Source organism: Cervus elaphus, chromosome 21 (assembly GCF_910594005.1).
Source record: "Cervus elaphus chromosome 21, mCerEla1.1, whole genome shotgun sequence".
Taxonomy (NCBI): domain Eukaryota; kingdom Metazoa; phylum Chordata; class Mammalia; order Artiodactyla; family Cervidae; genus Cervus; species Cervus elaphus.
The window spans coordinates 25202336-25222520 of NC_057835.1; positions in this window are offsets into that span (position 1 = coordinate 25202336).

Genomic DNA, 20185 nt, shown 5'->3' on the forward strand with positions numbered 1-20185 from the left:
CACTAGAGGACCCTCCCCGCCTTCCTTCCTCCTTGGAGATGCTCTATTCCTATCCCTCTCTCACCACTTTCTGTATGTTTTTCTACTTTCCCAAGACTGGTTCTACCCTCTTTCTCCAAATCTTTCTGTTTCACCCTGTCTGTATTTAATAAATGATACTCTTTTTATCTTGGTATTTGTTCTACTTTTTGACAGAACATTTTATTCCCTGTTGCCCATTTTAAAATAATATTGGTTAGGCATTTAATGTGCCACACCTATAAACTAATTTTATCTTCTCTTATACCTGTTACATCAATTGATTCTTTCCTTTCTCAGTCAGTGTGCTTCAACAAAAACAATCCCTCCTCTCCACACCTCCTCCTCCAGACTCCTGTGATGACGTCTGACATTCAGCTCTCCTGGTCCTCGCGGCCGCCATCACCGTTTTCCAGGCCACTGTGTTTTCCGAGAAGTCCCAGAGGGGAACACCAGGGTCTGAGGGGAGGCAGTGACTCAGTTGCTCCCCGTGTCACTGGCACTGCCTGGAGTGTGTCACTGGGTCCCAGGATCTTAGGGGGAAGAACTCAGGATGCAGGCCATCGTGTGAGTGTCAGAGCTGGAAATGAAGCACCCCCAGTGAGAGAGCGCTGGTGCCCAGAGCAAAGTTCCGGGGACCGGGAGCGGGTGCCGGGCTCTGCTGCCCCGGGCTCAGCAGCGCCCCCTACACCCAGCCCCTCCGCACTGGCCCACACAGCCCAGCACAGCCTCTGACAGGCACGCATCCTCCCAGAAGCGTCGTTACAAAGTCAGCTTTGCCACTGTGTATGTGCCCAAGAGTAATGCCACCACCCTAACGCCATTCACAGCTTATCTTAGTTTGTGATCACACAGCATCAAGAAAGTAGATTGGGACGAATTGAGAGAGTAGCACTGACACATATATATTACCACATGCAAAACAGAGAGCCAGTGGGAATTTGCTGCGTGACACAGGGCGCTCAACCCCGTCCTCTGTGACCACCTGGCGGGGTGGAATGGGTGGGAGGGAGGATCGGCCATATGTGTACCTATGGCTGATCCATGTTGATGTCTGGCAGAAACCAGCGCAATATTGTAAAGCAATTATCCTCCAATGTAAAATAAAAAATTTTAAAAAGACACCAGAAAGTCCATTCGGCGCTGATGACTGCCTAGACGGAGCCTTCGTCCCGCCTCCTAGACCCTCACAGTGAGCGCCTGCTGCCTGGGCCCTAACCCTCAGGGACTGATCCGGGAGGGGCGTGGACTCCCCCTCCCGGGTTATTTCTCGAATATTTGGAAGCTTCTGCTCTGACTGTAAAACCAACATCTGACAGCACAATTCCCTGCACTCCAGACCAGTGTTTTGTAAAGTCTGCTCTGAAGAAAGCACCATCGATCAATCAGTCAAAATGTAAGTGCTGGTATTTTAGCAAATGCAAGAGAACAAACTTCACCTGTGTATTAAACATCCAATTTACTGATAAAACTATGGTAAGGACTTCCCTGGTGGTCCAGTGGTTGGGACTCCATGCTCCCATCTAATACGGGGGCTGCAGGTTTGATCCCAGGTGGGGGAACTAAGATCCCACATCTGTAGCACAGCCAAATTAAAAAAATAAATAAATAGATAAACCGGGGGGAATCAACTAGAGCATTTTTAAAAATAATTAAAATAAAAAGCTAAGATGGCCTGATATGAAAGGCCCCCCCTCCTTTACGAGTTTAATGATGACAGTGTACTTTCAACAGGGTGAGAGAAGATAATACATCCATGTGGGACAACTCCCTTTCTTCCCTGGGAAATGTTCCAAGTGAGATGTCATAAGACAGATGTTTTCCTCCAGATGTTTTTGGAGATGGCCAATGTACATTTAACCCGAGTGTTAAACTGCAGACGGGGATTTAAAAACATAAAATAGCTCTTTTATGATGCATTTGAATTAATTTCTTCTAGCATTTAGAATAAAGGAAGAACAGATGGTGAAGACTTAGTTAAGTGAGAGCTATGAAAATGATCTTAAACAGAAAGAGGGTTGTCCAGAAGGGGGCTTCATGAACCATAAGAGTTTAAGCAAAGTTTTCAAATGACCCATATAGTGAGGAAATCTTTATTATCATAGTTATAGTCCATGGACTAACAGATATATAATAAATACATTCCAGATTCTCATATTGTGTTAGAAAACTAAAAATGGTGAAATATCACTGAGAGAGTAGCTGAAGAAATATTGATACAATTGCATATTATTTTCTTCAAAATTTGACTCTTTATATAATGGCTCAAAGTTTGAAATCTCCAATTATTAGTCATCATTTATATGTAATGGGTATATGTCTTATAGTATAGATAGAAAAGTAACACATAAAATTAGTATAATACTATTATTTATGACTTCTAGTTTTTTTATTGTATCTTTATTTTATTTTCATTTTTTACTTTTTGGCTGTGCCACTCAGCTTGTGGGATCTTAGTTCTCCTGAACAGGGATCGAATTTGTACCCCCTGCAGTGAAAGCGTGGAGTCTTAACGACTGGACCACCAGGGAAATCCTGAATTCTAGGTTTTAAATTACCCATTTCTTTTCTTTATATGGCATTTTTTAATAGAAGATGGTAGCCAATTCACATAGTTTCCATTGAAACAATGATTTCTACCTCCAGATACAGCTGACTGATTTCTTAAAAACCTATAAAAAAAATCATCTTTGTGTGTATGTACATAGTGTAACGTACCTACAGTCACATATTACTGCAATCCATACACACCAGGGTCTTGCTGAATGAGTAAGCCTGCAGCTGTTCAACTTCCAGGGCCGAGTCCGTAATTTTGGATTCTGACAATAGCTCTCATCTTATTGATAACTCCCAGTGAGCAATGACTGTTAGAGATGGTGATGGAGCCAGAGTCTGATGAAAGGGCTGGGCTGGCCTTGTGATAATAGCCGAGGCATAAAGTTTAAACCTCTTCATTGCGGGGCTGACACCAATTACATCTCAAGACAAATAGCACCCTTCACTCAAACACCTGGTACCAAATGTGGCCACTTCAAATTTCTCCCCCCGGGAGCCTGTAATCATTTGGGGACCATCCGGACAATAGGCATTAATTGCCGCCCTCGCGTTTGATAAGCTGGACCTCTCTAAAATGGAGAAAATTATTTTTTTAAATGCTTTGGTTTATGGAGCATGATTTTTAATAGCACTTCCCTTAACTCATGATTTGCACAGATTTTTTTTAAAAAATGATGCCACAAGCCAAGGTGGAGATGAAGCACATGACGGACGGTTGATGCAAAATGCAGCATGCTCTATAACCACACCTGAATGTCCTGCATAGATCAAAATAAAGTGATTTTTCAAAGGTGATAAAATCACTCAAAACATGAGGAATTGCCACATGGCACTAACATGGAACATCTGAGCACTGGAAGATGACTCTGCATTAAAAGCATAGAGAACAGTTTTAATTCAGGTTTCTGGAAGGAAAGACCCAGGTCACTTATCTCAAGTTGTATGTGACATAAATAACAAACCTCTTGGATCAGACTGGTGGAGGTTGGACTCAGGCTCTGGGGGCCCATGCTCAGGGTTCTCGTCTATGAGACAGAGTCCTAACAGCACTGCTTTCGAATGAGTTAATATGTGTGAGGACCCTTGTGCCACATCTGGGCCATAAGAACATCCAACCTGTATTTTATTATTAGGATTATGGATAGAAATCTGGCTTAGGTAATGGCGTGCCTTTAACTGAGTGAAGCACATTATTTGTCTCTAATGAGGGACTGGGACTTTGAAATCAATCCTTTCAAAGTCCTTTGTTTATCAATCAAAGACCTCCTCTGTGCCACACCCTGGACTAAGCACCTGTTTCTGTTCTCAACATGTTTAGAATCTAAATTCTTTTTTAAGATGAGAAGTCCAGTGCTGTCATTCCCCACAAAGTTCACACGATGGAGCCGTAATCTGGATGCTACTGTGTTTGGAGGTGGGGCTTCTGGGAGGCCGTTAGGTGAGCTCAGGAGGGCAGGTCCTCATGAGGGGATTAACATCCTTATAAACAGAGAAAGAGACAGGGAACACTTTCTAATCAGTATGGTATTGGTGTAAAAAAGGACACATAGAACAATGGAATGGAACAGAGAGTGCATATGCATACTACATATTATATTATTAGTTGACATATACAGTCAGCTAATCTTTAGCAAATTTGTTAAGAATACACAATGAGAAAAGGTGAGTCTATAATAAATGATGTCAGGAAAATTGGATATTCACATGCAAAAGAATGAAAGTAAAGCCTATAGCATATTGAAAAGCATGGACATCGGTTTGCCAACAAAGGTGGTATAGTCAAAGCAATGATTTTTCCACATGTGTGAATGTGAGACTCGGACCATAAAGAAGGCTGAGCACTGAAGAATTGATTCTTTCATATTGTGGTGCTGGAGAAGACTCTTGAGAATCCCTTGGACAGCAAGGAGATCAAACCAGTCAATCCTAAAGGAAATCAATCCTGAATGTTCATTGGAAGAACTGATACTGAAGCTCAAGCTCCAATACTTTGGCCACCTGATGAGAAAAGCCAACTCATTGGAAAAGACCCTGATGCTGGGAAAGATTGAGGGCAAGAAGAGAATGGGGCAACAGAGGTTGGATAGTATCACCAACTCAGTGGGCATGAGTTTGAGCAAACTCTGGGAGGTATCAAAGGACAGGGAAGCCTGGCATACCGCAGTCCATGGGGTTGCAAAGAGTCAGAAACGACTTAGTAACTGATTAACAATAGACCCTTGTCTTATACCATACACAAAAATCAACTAAAAATAAAAGATTTAAATGTAAGATCTGAAATTGTATAACCCTTAGTAAAAAACAAAGGATAAATCTTGCTATTTGTTTTCTCAGTCTTTTGGACTCAACACCAAAAGCAAAAATAAACAAGTGCAGCATCAAATTAAAAGTCTATCTCACTAATCGTAATATCCTTCAGGTTCTTGCATGTTGTCACAAATGGCAGAATAACAATCAACAGAGTGAATAGACCACACACAGAGTGGATGAAAATATTTACAAGTTATATATGAGATAAGGGGTTAATATCCAAACATGTAAGGAACTCAGTAACTAAATAGCAAAAATAAATAAATAACCTGATTTTAAAGTGGGTGAATGATCTGAAGAGACAATTTTTCAAAGAAAACATGTAAATGGACAACAGGTACATGAAAAGATCCTCAGCATCACTAATCATCAGGGAAATGCAAATCAAAACCACAATGAGATGTCACCTCCCATCTGTCAGAATTTCTATTATCAAAAACCAAGAGGTGAAAGTCTTGGTGATGACGTGAAGAAAGGGAGCCCTTGTGACTGCTGGTGGGAATGTAAATTGTGTGCAGCCACTATGGAAAACAGTGTGGAGGTTCCTCAGAAAATTAAAAAGCAGAATTACCACATGATCCAGAAATTCTACCTCTTGTTCTGTATTCAAAGGAAATGAAATCAATATCTCAAAGAGATAAGGGCACTCCTATGTTCACTGCAGTGTTATCCACAGAACTCAAGGCAAGGAAACAAGGAATGGATGGATTACAAATGTGATATAATACATACACAATGGAATCTTATTCGCCTTAAAAGAAAGGAAATCCAGCCATTTATGATAACATGGATGAGCCTGGAGAACATTACAATAAGTGAAATAAGCCATGCAAAGAAAGACAAATTCTGCCTGATCTTAAGTATTTGTGGAATCTAAAAAACTTGAACCCATAGTAACAGAGAGTAAATGCCAGCTACCAGAGGCTGGGATTGGAGAGATGGAGAGATGCTGGTCAAAGGACCCATTTAGTTATATGATGAGGAATTCTGGAGGCCTAGTGTACAGCCTGGGGACTAGAGCTAATATATAGTTAATATACAGCTGAACAGTGCTGGCATAGAACATCCCAAGAGTTCTCACGCCAGGAAAGAAAACAAGGTAACTACTTGAGGTGATGATACATTAATTAACTTGATGGTGCAATCACTCCAGGATGTATACATGTGTCAAATGTCATGTTGTACGCCTTTTATATGCACAGTCATACAATAAATCTGGGGTGGGGGGGAATTACCAGGCATAAAAGGAACAGGGATAAAGAGATAAAAGAGAAGAACAGATTCAGAAATGTCAGAGATGAAGCCATTAGCAGATAAGAACACTAAAGCAGCTATTTTAAACGTTTCTTATATTCAACAATCTAGAGGGAAACAGGAACATAATTTAGTGAGAAAAGGAAGAGATACAAAAGTCCCATGTAGAATGTCTGGTGATCAAAAAACACCAAATCTGAAACGAAAAATACACCAGGTGGATATAAAGGATAGCACTGTGATCATTTCTCAGTGTATCATTCTAACCATTAAATACAAGTCATTGGACCATCTTTGTTCATAAACACAAAAACTCTCCAGTGACTCCACAAACAAAACAAAACAAAAAGTATGCTATTAATGATATTTTCAGGCTGGACCATCGGACCCACTCCTGTGCCAGGAGCCCTAGTCACCCTCCAAGTTCATGGATTGGGATGCTCTGAAGATCAAGACACACTTGCCAATGCATGTCAGAATCCACGAGTTTAATTAAAGTTATGATGTGAGCAAAGAGTGTCCATTAGACAAGAAAAACTTGGTTTTCACAAGTGATATTTGCATCAATTTGCTTAATTAGACCAATACTTTTAAAACAATTTGTAATGCATAGGATTAAAAGCCCGAGTTTCAAAGGATTTAACAGAGCCACAGTCAGGGCCTCCAACAAGTCATCTGCAAGGAATTGTAGGTGGAAAATAGCAATTAGCAGAAAAAAGTTTAATGGAGACCATGTCTATCCATTGTATAGCCATGTCTAATACAGCTTGGCTTGAATCTCGGATAACTTAACCTTCACCAAATTTCTCAAAGTGGAAGCAAACTGCCCCTCTTGTTTATTTCAGAACTAGATTTCAAATAAAAATTAATCCCAGGTGCAAAAATATTGTGTCATTTTGGCTTTGAGACGAAAGCAACAGAGAGGCTGGCAAAGCTGAGTCCCGCCCTGCTTCTCATCCTCACACTTTAGAGAAGTCAACACAGGACTTCCCTGTGGTCCACTGGTTAAGAGTCTGCCTTGCAATGCAGGGGATGCCAGTTTCCTGGTCGGGAAACTAAGATCCCACTTACCCTACCGCAACTAAGCCTGTGTGCCACAACTCCTGAGCCCACACCACAACTAGAAAGCCCATGTGCTGCAATGAAAGATCCAGCACGACACAGCTAATACCTGACAGCCAAGAAAATAAATAAATATTTTTTAAATTCAGTTCAGTTCAGTCATTCAGTTGTGTCCGACTCTTTGCGACCACATGGACTGCAGCACGCCAGGCTTCCCTGTCCATCATCAACTCCTGGAGCTCAAACTCATGTTCATTGAGTCGGTAATAAAGTATTTTTTTAAATACGTTATTTAAAAAAGTCAACACAACCCCTCAATATATGGAATCAGTCAAAAGCTACACTGATCAGGGAACTACTTGTGGCTAAAGTTATCATTTCAAAGTCCACCAAAAGTGAATTATTTGATTAACTAGCTTAATCAGTAACCTTGACCATTCCTCTTCCTAAAAGAGAAAAGAAATATTTGCACGGAAAATAATTCTGTGGAGGAACTGATTTTTTTTAAATTTTACTTGGAAATAAAGAATATTCTCTGGTTTGTACCAAAACTTGTTTCAGAGGCTTTCAGAAGACAAGGGAGCAGCCTTACCATTTCAAGCAGCTTCTTAACTCACCTTCCTCTCACGCATCACACAGGGTTTTACTGATTTACTGATGAACGCTGTTCATAAGACCCTGAGATGCTCCCAAATCCTGGTGTCTCTCCTGATTCAGAGCAAGAGTGAAAGGGCTCGGTCAGCATAATGCATCGCCATTAAAAAAAATAATAATGTGCACGTCTCTGTTTTTCCCTACTGCTGTTCCCTTGCTCACTGCCTCCCAGATGATAGATCCAAAGAGTAGTCATTGTAGACCCTGACACAGAAGTTCTCTTCCTCCAAGTGTCGCGTGTAAAACCGATGAACTATTAATATAATGAGGAACCTTAAATCAAAACTGAAACCAACTCATGTCTCCCGAGATGAGGACTGGAGCAGACCCTACAATGCCCACCACTTTCCAGGACTATGCAGCTGTTGGGGGGGGCACATTCTTTATGCCCACCTAGTCTCTTTAGAATAAGAGCCCCTTGTGGGCTCCTCCTGGTGTGTGGGGGCAGCAGGGGATGCAGAGTCATCTTGCTCACCGTCCTTGTGAACAGCCTGGCCCAAGGCTGCTGTGTGGTTGTTAGTCTCATAAGGGCCCACAGGACATGCACATCCTATGAGTCATATTGAAGACAATTTTCCAGGCAAATGAATGCGAGGTACAAATGTATTTATTAACCACATGAAAATGTCAGACAGGAAAAGGCATTTAAGATCATATTTTTGAATATGTCTACACTTCACATCTTGGCTGAATATCTCTATTGGAATAATTGATTGACATTTTTACCTGAATAAGCCCATTTCTCACTCTTGATCCAGACACCCCTCCTCCCTGAGTTTTCCTCATTCCAGGAAAAGCAATTCCACTATCCTAAACCTTTCCTGTCATCTTTGTTTTATCTCCCTTAAACCTCAACCCAAGGCATCAGCAAACCCCACCGGCTCTGCCTCCTTCCTCCACCCTGCCTGCCTCCCCACTGCCCCCCTCCAAGAGGAGCCGTGGTCTCTACCTGCAGCAACACGGATGCTGTTAACAGGAGGCTATCCTGCAAGTTCCCAAGTCTTATGTTTCTGCCCCACTAGCCTCCTGGAGGGAATTCATCTCCCCAGCACTCCCTGATCCTATCCTCCCCTCCTTGGTGGGAGAGAGCTGGGGCCACTGGGGTAAAGAAGTTACTCCAGGCACAGAAACCTCTGGGAGTAGGAGCTTGCTGACATGTTTGAGAAACTAAAAATAAAACTACCACCTGATCAGCAAGTCCTCTTCTGGGTACTTATCTAAAGGAAACAAAATCACCACATTGAAGAGATGCCCATGTTTATCACAACATTATTTATAACAGCCAAGGCATAGAAACAGCATCAGGGTCCGCAGACAAATGAATGGATAAAGGAAATGTGATCCATGTAAGCAATGGAATATTACTCAGCCATCAAAAAGAAGGAAATCCTGCCGACATGAATGGATCTTGAGGACATCAGGCTAAGTGAAATAAATCAGAAGACAAATACCATATTATTTTACTCATATGTGGAATCTAAGAGATCAGATTTGTGATAACCATAGGTGAGATGTGAGTTTTGAATGAAGATGTTCAAAAGGCATCGACTTGCAAGGTAATTATAAGGTAAAAAGATAGTGAAGGACTGAGAAGCCTGGCATGCTGCAGTTACTGGGGTTGCAAAGAGTGAACATGACTCAGTGTCTGAACAAGGTAAATAAGTCCTCGAGAAGTAATGTACAACATGAGGACCATGCTTAACACTGCTTTGTGGGTACATCTGAATGCTGCTAAGAGAATAAACCCTAAAAGCTCTCAACACAAGAGAAAAACATCTCTGGGTAACTATATGAGGTGATGGATGTTCTCTAGAGCTGTTGTGGTCATCATTGTCTTGCACTATACTATGTCCAGCCATATGCTATGCACCTTAAACTTATACAGTGTTGCAAGCCAGTTATAGCTCAATAAAACTAAATTTAAAAAGACATGGCTAGAAACTTGGTAAATCAAGGGGAGAGAGAGAAGTCAGAGAACAGAGGAGGGCAAGTCATACTGGACCATGTTCCTTCTAAGGAACTGGAGCACGACTGAAAGTTTGAGCAGAGAGACTTTGGATCTGATTGTCATTTGGTTGCAGGAGTCACTCTGCCTGCAGTGGGCAGAGCCCAGCCAGGGGGCAGAAGTGGGGAGAGTGGCTGGGAGGCCAGGGAGCCGTGACAGGGCCTGGACCAAGTGATGGGACGCGGTGCCTCTGAAGGCAACACTGACCAGCTTCGAGGATGGTTCAGATGTTGAGACGTGAGAGAAGAGGGCAGTGAAGAATGACCCCAGATACTGGCCCTGAGAAACTAGGAGAGTGACATGAACCCTTACTGGTGTAGGAATCAAACAAGGACAAAATTTTGGAGAGAACAATTAGACATCAGAAGCTCAGTGTTGATCCTGCTAACTGTAAGATATCTCTCATCATTTTCATCCAAATAGAAATATCACAAATGGATGTTGGATACAAGGATCTAGAGTTTAGGGAAAGGGTTTAGGTTGTACACATAAACTTAGGAGCCAAGGATCTATAGATGATATTTCAAGCCATGAGATGAGACGAGATCCCCAGAAGATTAAAGGTCGATGAAAAAGAGCGTGATCCCCAAGTGCTGTTTTTCTGATAGAAAGATGAAGGACTGGGAATAGACCATTGCAGTTGTTCAGACAGAGGTCATCTGTGCAGTTCTGTGTAGCTGTCAAGAAATAGAAAACCAGCATAAGGGTCCCCATGGGTGAGGATGGAGCCTCAGGGCTGAGGCAAAAGAGGGCAGGGCACCTGGCGGGCACTCCAGTTTCCTGCCTTAGGGCATGTTGTGGAAGGGAAGAAGTGGCCCAGAGGGATGACATGACTGGAATTCCACTTTGGAACAATATCCTGGTGACAATACAGAATTGGAAAACTGCAGTATGGATAACAAATGTTTACAGGCCAATAGTTGGAAGTTATTAACATTTGTGAGTATATTCAGATAAATCAGAAAAAGTCACTTCCTGAGTCCTGGTTTTATTCTACTTCCTTCCCACACTGACTCCTTCCTAGATAGCATTCCATTCCAGACAAAGATAAATTGCCCCAGAAACACAAAGGTGCCCAAGATCAAGCAGGATGACTTTGTGTTCACAGAGTCCAAATCTTATTCGTCTCCCAAAAAATATATTCCCAAAACATCTGATTATTTTGAATAACTTGGGAAAATATTGACTCTGTTTCTCAAAGAGCAAGCCAAGGATAAATTTTGTCCTTAAAGTAAAAAATAAAATCTGAATTTTTAATCTCAGATCAGTTGTCCCTGTGCATACACAAACATTTCTTTCATTTCTAAATAGAATGTACCATTTCACTGAGAGTCACAATGGTCTTAAGAACGGCTGATGATTCTAAACGACTAAAGCAATTAATAATTACTTATATTAGGGCTATAGAAATGTGGCAAAACTCTATGCATTGAAGTTACATGTCAATTGAAGTAAGCCATCTTTACTGAAATCTTAACAAAACTTAATAATGTCCTTACTCAACTCACAGAACAACCATCAACTTTGCTCACAAAGCAATTTAGTGGATATTATTTCTTCCTCAAAATCATTTTGTGAAGAAGATAGCTGATCTGTTCTTTTATTTTCAGGGACAGTGGGAGGAAGCAGAAGTAATTCTCCACATAACTGATTTGCCCAAAGATTTATCTCTCTGAAAGATTTTGAGACAAATTGTGCTTCTTGAATTTCAAGATGTAGAGCATGAAGAACCGCAACTCAGCCGGACACCAGGGCAAAGCCACGTGGGGAAGAAGAAGAGATGCTGAAATGTATCAGGGCCACCACCAAACGTGCAAAACCCTCCCTCCACAAAACCTTGTGTTTTCACTGAAGGGTTTTGTCCTGCATTTGGATCACCATCTCTGTGGTTGATCCAGTTGCCCCCTCCTGTTACTGACACGTGCCAGCTTGACCAAAGAACACACGGAGACTGTCCCTTCTCAGTGAGAAAAGAGAATCTGGCCAGACCCACTTGTTCCATTGATTGAAGAAGACAGTCAAAGGGCCAAAGAGCAGAAATTTGAAGGTGCAGATGCGTGTTTCTCGCAGAGAAAATAAGGCAGCTTGTGAAATTGTGAAAAACACCCACTCCATCACCATGTATATATGGTTATGTGAGGCACCCGAGATCAGGTAGGATGATGTCATGGTTACATGAGGCACCTGAGATCAGGTGGGATGATGTCATGGTTACATGAGGCGTCCGAGACCAAGTGGGAAGACATCATGGTTATGTAGCCCAAATCTCATTTATTTCCAGGAAAGAATCTTCCCAAAGCATCTCACAGTTTTGATCAGCTTCAGAAAGTACTGCTCACTTTTCTTAAAGAGAAGTCCTTTCTTTTTTCTCCCCTGCAGCTTCTCATTTACCTCAGATGAAGTTGCCCATATTTAGTGAATAATGGTACAGGACACCAGTTCAATTTGAATTTCAGATAATTGATAAATGTTTTTTAGGATATCTCAGATACCTTATAGAACACACTGGATTTAACAAAATGATTCTTTGCTTATCTGAAATTCATATTTGATGGGACCTCTTGCCCTTGAGGGCTTCCCTGATGACTCAGAGGGTAAAGAATCTGCCTGCAGTGTGGAGACCCAGGTTCTACCCCTGGGTCAGGAAGATCCCCTGGAGAAGGCAATGGCAACCCACTCTAGTGTTCTTGCCTGGAGAATCCCATGAACAGAAGAACCCCGTGGGCTACAGTCCATGGGGTCGCAAGGAGTCAGACATGGCTGAGCACGAACATTGGTCAGTCGCTTGTCCTTGATCTGATAACGCACAGTCCCAAAGGGACTAAATGAGCACTCACACAGGGCTCGGACAACCCGAGCACTGAATGCACCCGGACGAAGCCCCCCAGTCTGCAAGCCCGCTGCAAGGCCTACCTGAGAAGTACTGAGTGAATTAGAACATGTAGCAAACCGACAGGCATAGAGAGCATTTGTATTTGTCTTGCCATTTCTCACAGCCCCTCTCTTCTTCCTATCCCGCTGTCCCAGAAGAAAATACCGTCACTCTTCAGGCACCTGCCTCCTGGTTTTATTGTGTTTCGGGCCTTCGGGGGCAGGAACTGCTTGGCGACCAGAAGCTCTTCTGTCTGCTGCACACGGGAAGCCCCAAGTCAAGAGGGTGTTACGTTTTATAAGGAGACGCAGAGGCACTCACCTTCGGAAACAGTCCCCAATCCCTGAAGGGCTGTGAGCAGGTTAGATTTCCTATTATCTCCATGTATAGACCCGGAAAGTGGGCAGCAGCCTTGAAATCAGGGTTTCTGAAATTCCGCTGAATGACCACCACTTCCTTCCCGTCCCTTCCCCGGCTTGTTCACGTTGCCTAATTCTAGTTCTTCATTGTTTGAAGGTACAATAATCCACAACTGAGATCTATTTCCCAGCTTTCCAGCATTAGATTCACCATGAAAAATCAGTAATTTGGCATATTATAATTCCTCCACCTTTCCTCCCACCCCTCCCTAATTTTGATTAAACAAACCATTATTTTATGTCCATTCAGTTCAGTCGTTCAGTCGTTCCAACTGTTTGTGACCCCATGGGCTGTATTTCTTTTAAATAGTTTTATGCTTAAGTCTGTTGTTTGATTAATGAGCTTTAAAGACTAACTTTTATCTCACCTTTTTGGGGGCCCTTATTGGTTCATATACATTTTAGAATCAATTTTCCTGGTGTCCTCAGGTATCTTCTGAGATTTTATTTGAAACTGAATAGAATGCATAAACTAATTTGGAAAAACTAACATTTCTATCATTATTAATTATCCTATACACAAGTATACTATAAATCTTTTTTGAGTCTTTCTAAAGTGTTTTAAAATAGTTTTAAATTTTTCCCCTGAAGACATGATTCGTTCTTTGCTAGGTAATTTTCCATAAACTCTATAGTTTTCTTGCTATTTTAATTGAAAGCACCTCAGTTCCTCTTCTAGATGATCAATAGTGGTATGGAGGATCATGATAGAATTTTTTATGTTCATTTGCCTCTGGAAATCTGGCTCAACTTTTTTCTTGATTTTTCTAAGTAGATCAAGTCAGCAGCAAATAATGGCCATTTTCTCACTTCCTTCCAATCTTTTTATAGCTTATTTCTTTTCTTGGCCAAATCTTCTGGGAACTCGGTTAACAGTAACAGTAATAAAAAAGTTAAGAAAGAAAAAAAAAAAAAAGGAAGAGAAAGCTGAGAAGAAGAAAGAAGAGTACAGGACATGCTCTGCTCCAGACACTCATCTCAGCACTTTACTTAAATTAACGAGCTTGGTTTTCCAAACCTGGAGATGACGGTACCGCTCTGATTTCCAGTTTAAAGGGGAAGAAAATGAGATGCAGAGAATCAGGGAGTTTGCCCCAGGTCTGGTGCTGGCAAGTCCCTTCTCTGGGGACAGAAGACATTGCTATTTTGCTTCCAACATTGAGGAGCCCTTGGACTTTTTAAATTAAGGGTGATTTCTTATGTATTTGAATGCTCTTTGTGTTGATTTCTTTTTTTAATCTTGTCTTCAGAGTTCTCTTTTGCTGCGCATCATTCAATTTGTGTCCAAACTTTTTAAATTGTTATTTCTCATGTTACTGTGTTTATTAATATCTATCCTCCATGACCATAACTGCAAGGTCAAAAGTGTCAAATTCTTCTGATTTATACATGGAATTCCCATTTCTAGCATTTCTTTTTAAGTTCCCATTCTTTCCCAAACTCTGCCAGCTCATTCCATATTTTCTTCCACTGTTTTTAGCATCTCATCTTGCTAAATAAGGACAAACATAATTTTTCTATCTTACAGAGACCTATCAAGTATTTACACTTTAGCAACTTTCTTTCATACATGTTCTTGAAATGGTTTTTGTTTTGCAAATTTCTACTTTTTTGTCGTTTGGTGTCAAGGTCTCAGGCTAGGTTTTTGTCCAGTTTTTATTCATAGTTTATGGGATTCATTACTCCTAGCCAAGCTATTTGCTTTGAGAGGAAAAATAAGAGGGTGGCCTCAGGCAACAGGAAGCCTCAGTTAGAGGGCCTGCCCTGCTGTCCCTGTCCCCTACCCACCTACCGTGGCGACAGCAGACTGCTCGCCCCAGTGAAGGCCCACGTGCCTCAATGCATAGGCCTTGAACTTGACACGTATAAGTGCCTGGTGTATGCACTGTGAAAGCTGACTGACACCTCAGCGCCTGTCCCTCATAAAGACATCTTTGGGGTCTCTGCCTTCCCAGGCCCCCTTCACTCTGGGTGGTGCAGGGGGGTCATGAAACCGGCAGATTCCAGGGACCCCGACCCTGCTGGCCCACGGAAGGGGTCATGGATTACACCCATCGGATTTGTGCCACCACCTGCCAGAAAATGTGTCCTAACACGAACTTTCAGAAATATGTTTCCACTCCTTGTGTCTCTCTTCATTCCGCCCAAGCTTTTGGCAGATATTCTCATCACTTAGGACTTAAGGTTATGAAAAATGAGATTTTCTTCTTTGTTTACAACCTTTTTCTTGCTTTTATTAATTTGGGGGCCATAACTAGCTTTGCTCTGCTATTTCCAACCAGAACGTCTCAAAATATCCCCCTCCCTGTCCATTCTTCGTGTCTCCTGCTGTCACGGAGTTTTAGCCACAGTCCTAACAAATGAGCACCCACGTACCCTCAAACTAACTGTCCCCCCACAACAGAGCAGGCTTTTCTTAAAATGCTAGATAGATTCCATCACTTCCCAGATTAAACCCTTTCACCTGCTCTTGCTTCTGCATAAAACACCGCCTTCTCCCCCAGCTCAGGGCTCTTCCCTTCCACCCTCACCACTTCCTCTTCCCATCACACAGGACACCCCCATCCCTAAGCCCACTGACCCTCCTCATGCCCTCCCTTTGGTCTGAGACAGCTTCCCTGCCCCCTTTCACCAGACAGACCCCTGCACACAAGCTTCAGATTTCACAAGTGGCGCTTCCTCCAGGAAGTCTTCCCTGTCTGTTCCCTGGCAGACAGGAACCTGAGTATGACTGTCCTATGACTGTTGACAACCTTCTCCCCAGGGCCTACAGGAGAGACTGGCAAGTTGTGAGTAATTAGTTAATGCTGATTAAGATGGAATGAGCAGGCAATACACCAAGCCCTGAAGACACAGACGTACATAGATTAAACTTTCCTCAAGGGGCTCACATTCTAGTGATACAAAATATAGATTACGCTGCATCTGATACAGAAAACTGTGGCAAAGACCAAAATACATTTTCTTCTTACGGCAGTTGCCTCTGGCTTCCCTGGTGGCTCAGATGGTGAAGAATCTGCCTGCAATACAGGGGATCCCTGGGCTGGGAAGATCCCCTAGAGGAAGGCATGGCAACCCACTCTGGTATTCTTGCCTGGAGAATCCCATGGACAGAGGAGTCTGGCAGGCTTCAGTCCATGGGGTTGCAAAGCATCAGACACGACTGAGTGACTAACACTTTCACTTTTTCAATGTAATAAAGGAAAATATTTTTTTAAATACTTTTATCGGAAAAGTGAAAATAAATAAAGCCCAGTAAATCTAAATAGGAATGTACTATTTCAGACTAACTGAGAATCGAGAGCCAACAGCTGACGTCCTCCCCAGAGTCAGCCTCCAGAGCTCTGTCCCTCCGGAGTGTTTCCACCCCGTCTCGGGCGGAGCGCTATAATGCACTGACTTTGACTCTGTTCCTTGTCTCCAAACATCCTTTTAATGAATGTATTGTTTTCAACTATGTTTAATGGCAGACTTGCATTCCATCATGGAGGCTTATTTAGGAGAATTTTAAAAGCTAAAGTTGGGACATGACTGGCAATCCAGTGCTAAGACTCCACACTCTCAATGCAGGGCCCTGATCCCCGATCAAGGAACTAGACCCACACACCACAGCTAAAATATCTTGTATGCCTCAACTAAGACCCACAGCCAAATAAATGAAATGAATATATTTTTTTTAATTCTTAAAAAAGACTCTCAGTTCAATTATGATTAAAAGGGTCCCAGTATGATGCCCCCTTACAGCGTCAGACAAATACCTGTGAAAATTGCCTTCTACAATGTTGTCCAAGGTCTAGGCTCTGAATATGAGGCTCTGAAGGGTCAATTTGTTGAGACCCTTCTTAACCGTGAAAGTATATGTTCACTATTTGACTCAGAACATGGACTAACCTCAGAAAAAAAGAGGAACCCAAACACTTAGCTCCAATGGCATCTGCCCTGTCACAGTTTGTTTCAACTTCCCATAAAATAACTACAGAAAAAATTATATATTTATAATTAAAATATTTATATTTAATTTCATATTTAATTTAAATTAATATTTATAGTAAAATATTATATATATAATATTTTTCCTGTATATATATATATATATACACACACACACACACATACATGTATGGCTTCCCAGGTGACACTGGCAGTAAAGAATCTGCCTGCCAATGCAGGAGACGCAGGTTGGAAAGATCCACAGAGGAAGGAATGGGAACCCACGCCAATATTTTTACTGGGGAAGTCCCATGGACAGAGGAGCCTGATGGTCTACAGTCCATTGGGTTGCAAAGAGTCAGACATAGCTGAGTGACTGAGCAGGCACACACACACACACACACACACACACACACACACAAACTTATGCTATTTCCAAAATCAAGTGCCAGAATCTTAAAAGACTTCTCATGAAAAAGACTTATTTTTCCACTTTAAAAGTAAGGTTGATGTAAGCAAATTGAACGCATACACCCATGAACACACAACTCAACACAAAGGCTTCTGGATAGAGGGCTATTTGCAGGCACATCGAAACCTCTTTTCTCCCCAAGACCACACCCCTGGAGGTTCCCTGAATTTGTGATAAAGAAAAAACTCTCTATATATCTATGTAGGGAGAGACTGATTACAGAGAAATATACGCTTTGTTTTTAAAAAATAGCATTATAACCCCAAGTAGTATTATTATCTGTCTTATCTCTCATGTATGACACTAATAGATGAAATTCTAAGGACAGGCTTATAACACAGAAACTCCACTCCTAGATAGATACACACCGAAGAGAAGTGAAAACCCATATACACAAAAAAAAACTTGTACATAAATGTTCATGACAGCGTTATCTATAATAGCCAAAAAGCATGAAGCTCAATATCTAACAACAGATGAATGGAAAACAAGATACATTCTTTCCTACAATGAAATATTACTCAGCCATAAAAAGGAATGAAGCATTCATATATGTTACAACATGGGTAAGTCTTGCAAACATTATGCTGAGTGAGAGAAACCAGATATAAAAGGTCGGATGTTACATGGTTGCGTTCTCACCCAATGTTCAGAACAGGGAAACCTGTAGGGACAGAAACTAAGTTGTAGGCCACGGGAGACTGAGGGCAGGGAGAATACAGTGACTACAGTTAGGTACAGGGGTTCTTTAGGGGTTGCTGGAAATGTTCTGCAGTTAAACAGTCTTAGATTATTTAAAAAGAAAGTGGATATTCAGAAAAAAATATTGTTGTTGATCCAGTCACACATCTTTGTGTGATGTGTGGTGGCAGAGCCAAAACTATGAAATAAATGTTTATTCTTACCATGGCTAAAAATGGCTACAAACATTGCTTATTCTACATCATTCTATTGTTTTATTCTTTGTCATTCTATAGTAAATCTAAGTGGCACTTTAAATAAATAGTCTTAGATAATGCCGATGACTGTGCAACTTTCTGAATATACTAAAAATCACTGATTTGCACAGAATGAATATTGTGATAAAAGAAAAGGCTTAGAAAGTATATTCTTGATGTGTTCTTGAGAGAAAAAAATGGAAACATATTTCAACCAGTTAAGATACACTTAATTCGGAAAAACGTTGATCTAAGAAAAACAGTATTGAAGACACATTAAAATGGAATTCTGACAGATATGCAAAAGCCCAAAAGAAAGCAAGAAAGGAATAACAAAGGAATAGAAAACATAGAAGATTAAATAATACATTATTAATAGTGACGTGGTTATAATTGCATTTAAAGTTACTGGATTAAGCATTGCAACAAAAAGACAGAAATTGTCAGATGACCAAAATAGCAAGACCAATTATATATCTCAAGAAGCATCTATTAATATAAAGACCCAGTCAAGTTAAACGTCAAGGGATAAAAAAGACATCCCATACAGACAATAAGCATAAGAAAGCTGAAATGACTATACATTAACATCAGACTAAATAGACTTCAAAAGACAGAAAGTATTAACAAAGATGCTCATGTTCAGTCATGTACAACTCCCTGTGACCCCCATGGACCATGGCCCACCAGGCTTCTCTGTCCTTGGGATTCTCCAGGCAAGACTAGAGTGGGTTGCCATGCCTTCCTCCAGGGGATCTTCCCAACCCAGGGATTGAACCTGAGTCTCTTACAGCTCCTGCATTGGCAGGTAGGTTCTTTACTAGCTCCACCTGGGAAGCCATCCTATATATAACTATACTTAAAATGTTTAGCACTCTTCTCTTGCAAATTGATAAAAACAATTAGACAAAATGTAGGTACACAGGTGACTGAAGATTATACCAACCATATGTTCTGACTGATATTTATAGTGCAATTATGGAATACACATTCCTTTCAAGTCACACAGTACCATGAAAAAATAGGCCATATGTAGGGCCATAAAACAAGTCTAAACAGATTTAAAAGGTTTAAAGTCCCAAAGAGAATGTTGTGTGACCACAGTGGAATATAATTGGAAATCAATAAGATAATTAGGAAATCTTCACATTTTTAGCAATTAAACAGCACATTGATCAAAGAAGAAATCACAAGGGAAATTAGAAAATCAAAATTAAAAATATAACATAAAAATTGGTGAGATGCAACTAAAGAGTTTTGAGAGAAATTTATAGCTTTACATGCCTATATTAAAAAGAAGAAAGTTCTAAATCAGTGACTAAGTTTCTACTTTATGAGTTTAAAAAGTAAAGGTAAGCCCAGTGTAAACAGGAAAAAGGAAATAAATGAACAGAAATCAATAATTTTTTTTAAAGAGAGAAAATACAGAGAAAATTAGCAAAGTCAAAAGACGGTGCTTTGGAAAGACCAGCAATATTGATAGGTTGAAAAGGAAAGAAAAGAGAAAGAATACAAATTATAATCATCACAGTGGCAAAAGAGGTTGTTGATACACTTACTACAAACATTAAATGGTAATAACATTGTGAACAACTTTATGCCACTAAATATGAAAATATAGATTAAATAGAAAATTTCTTTGAAAAATAATTCTCTAAAAACTGACAAAAAGTGAAACAGAAAATCTGAATAACT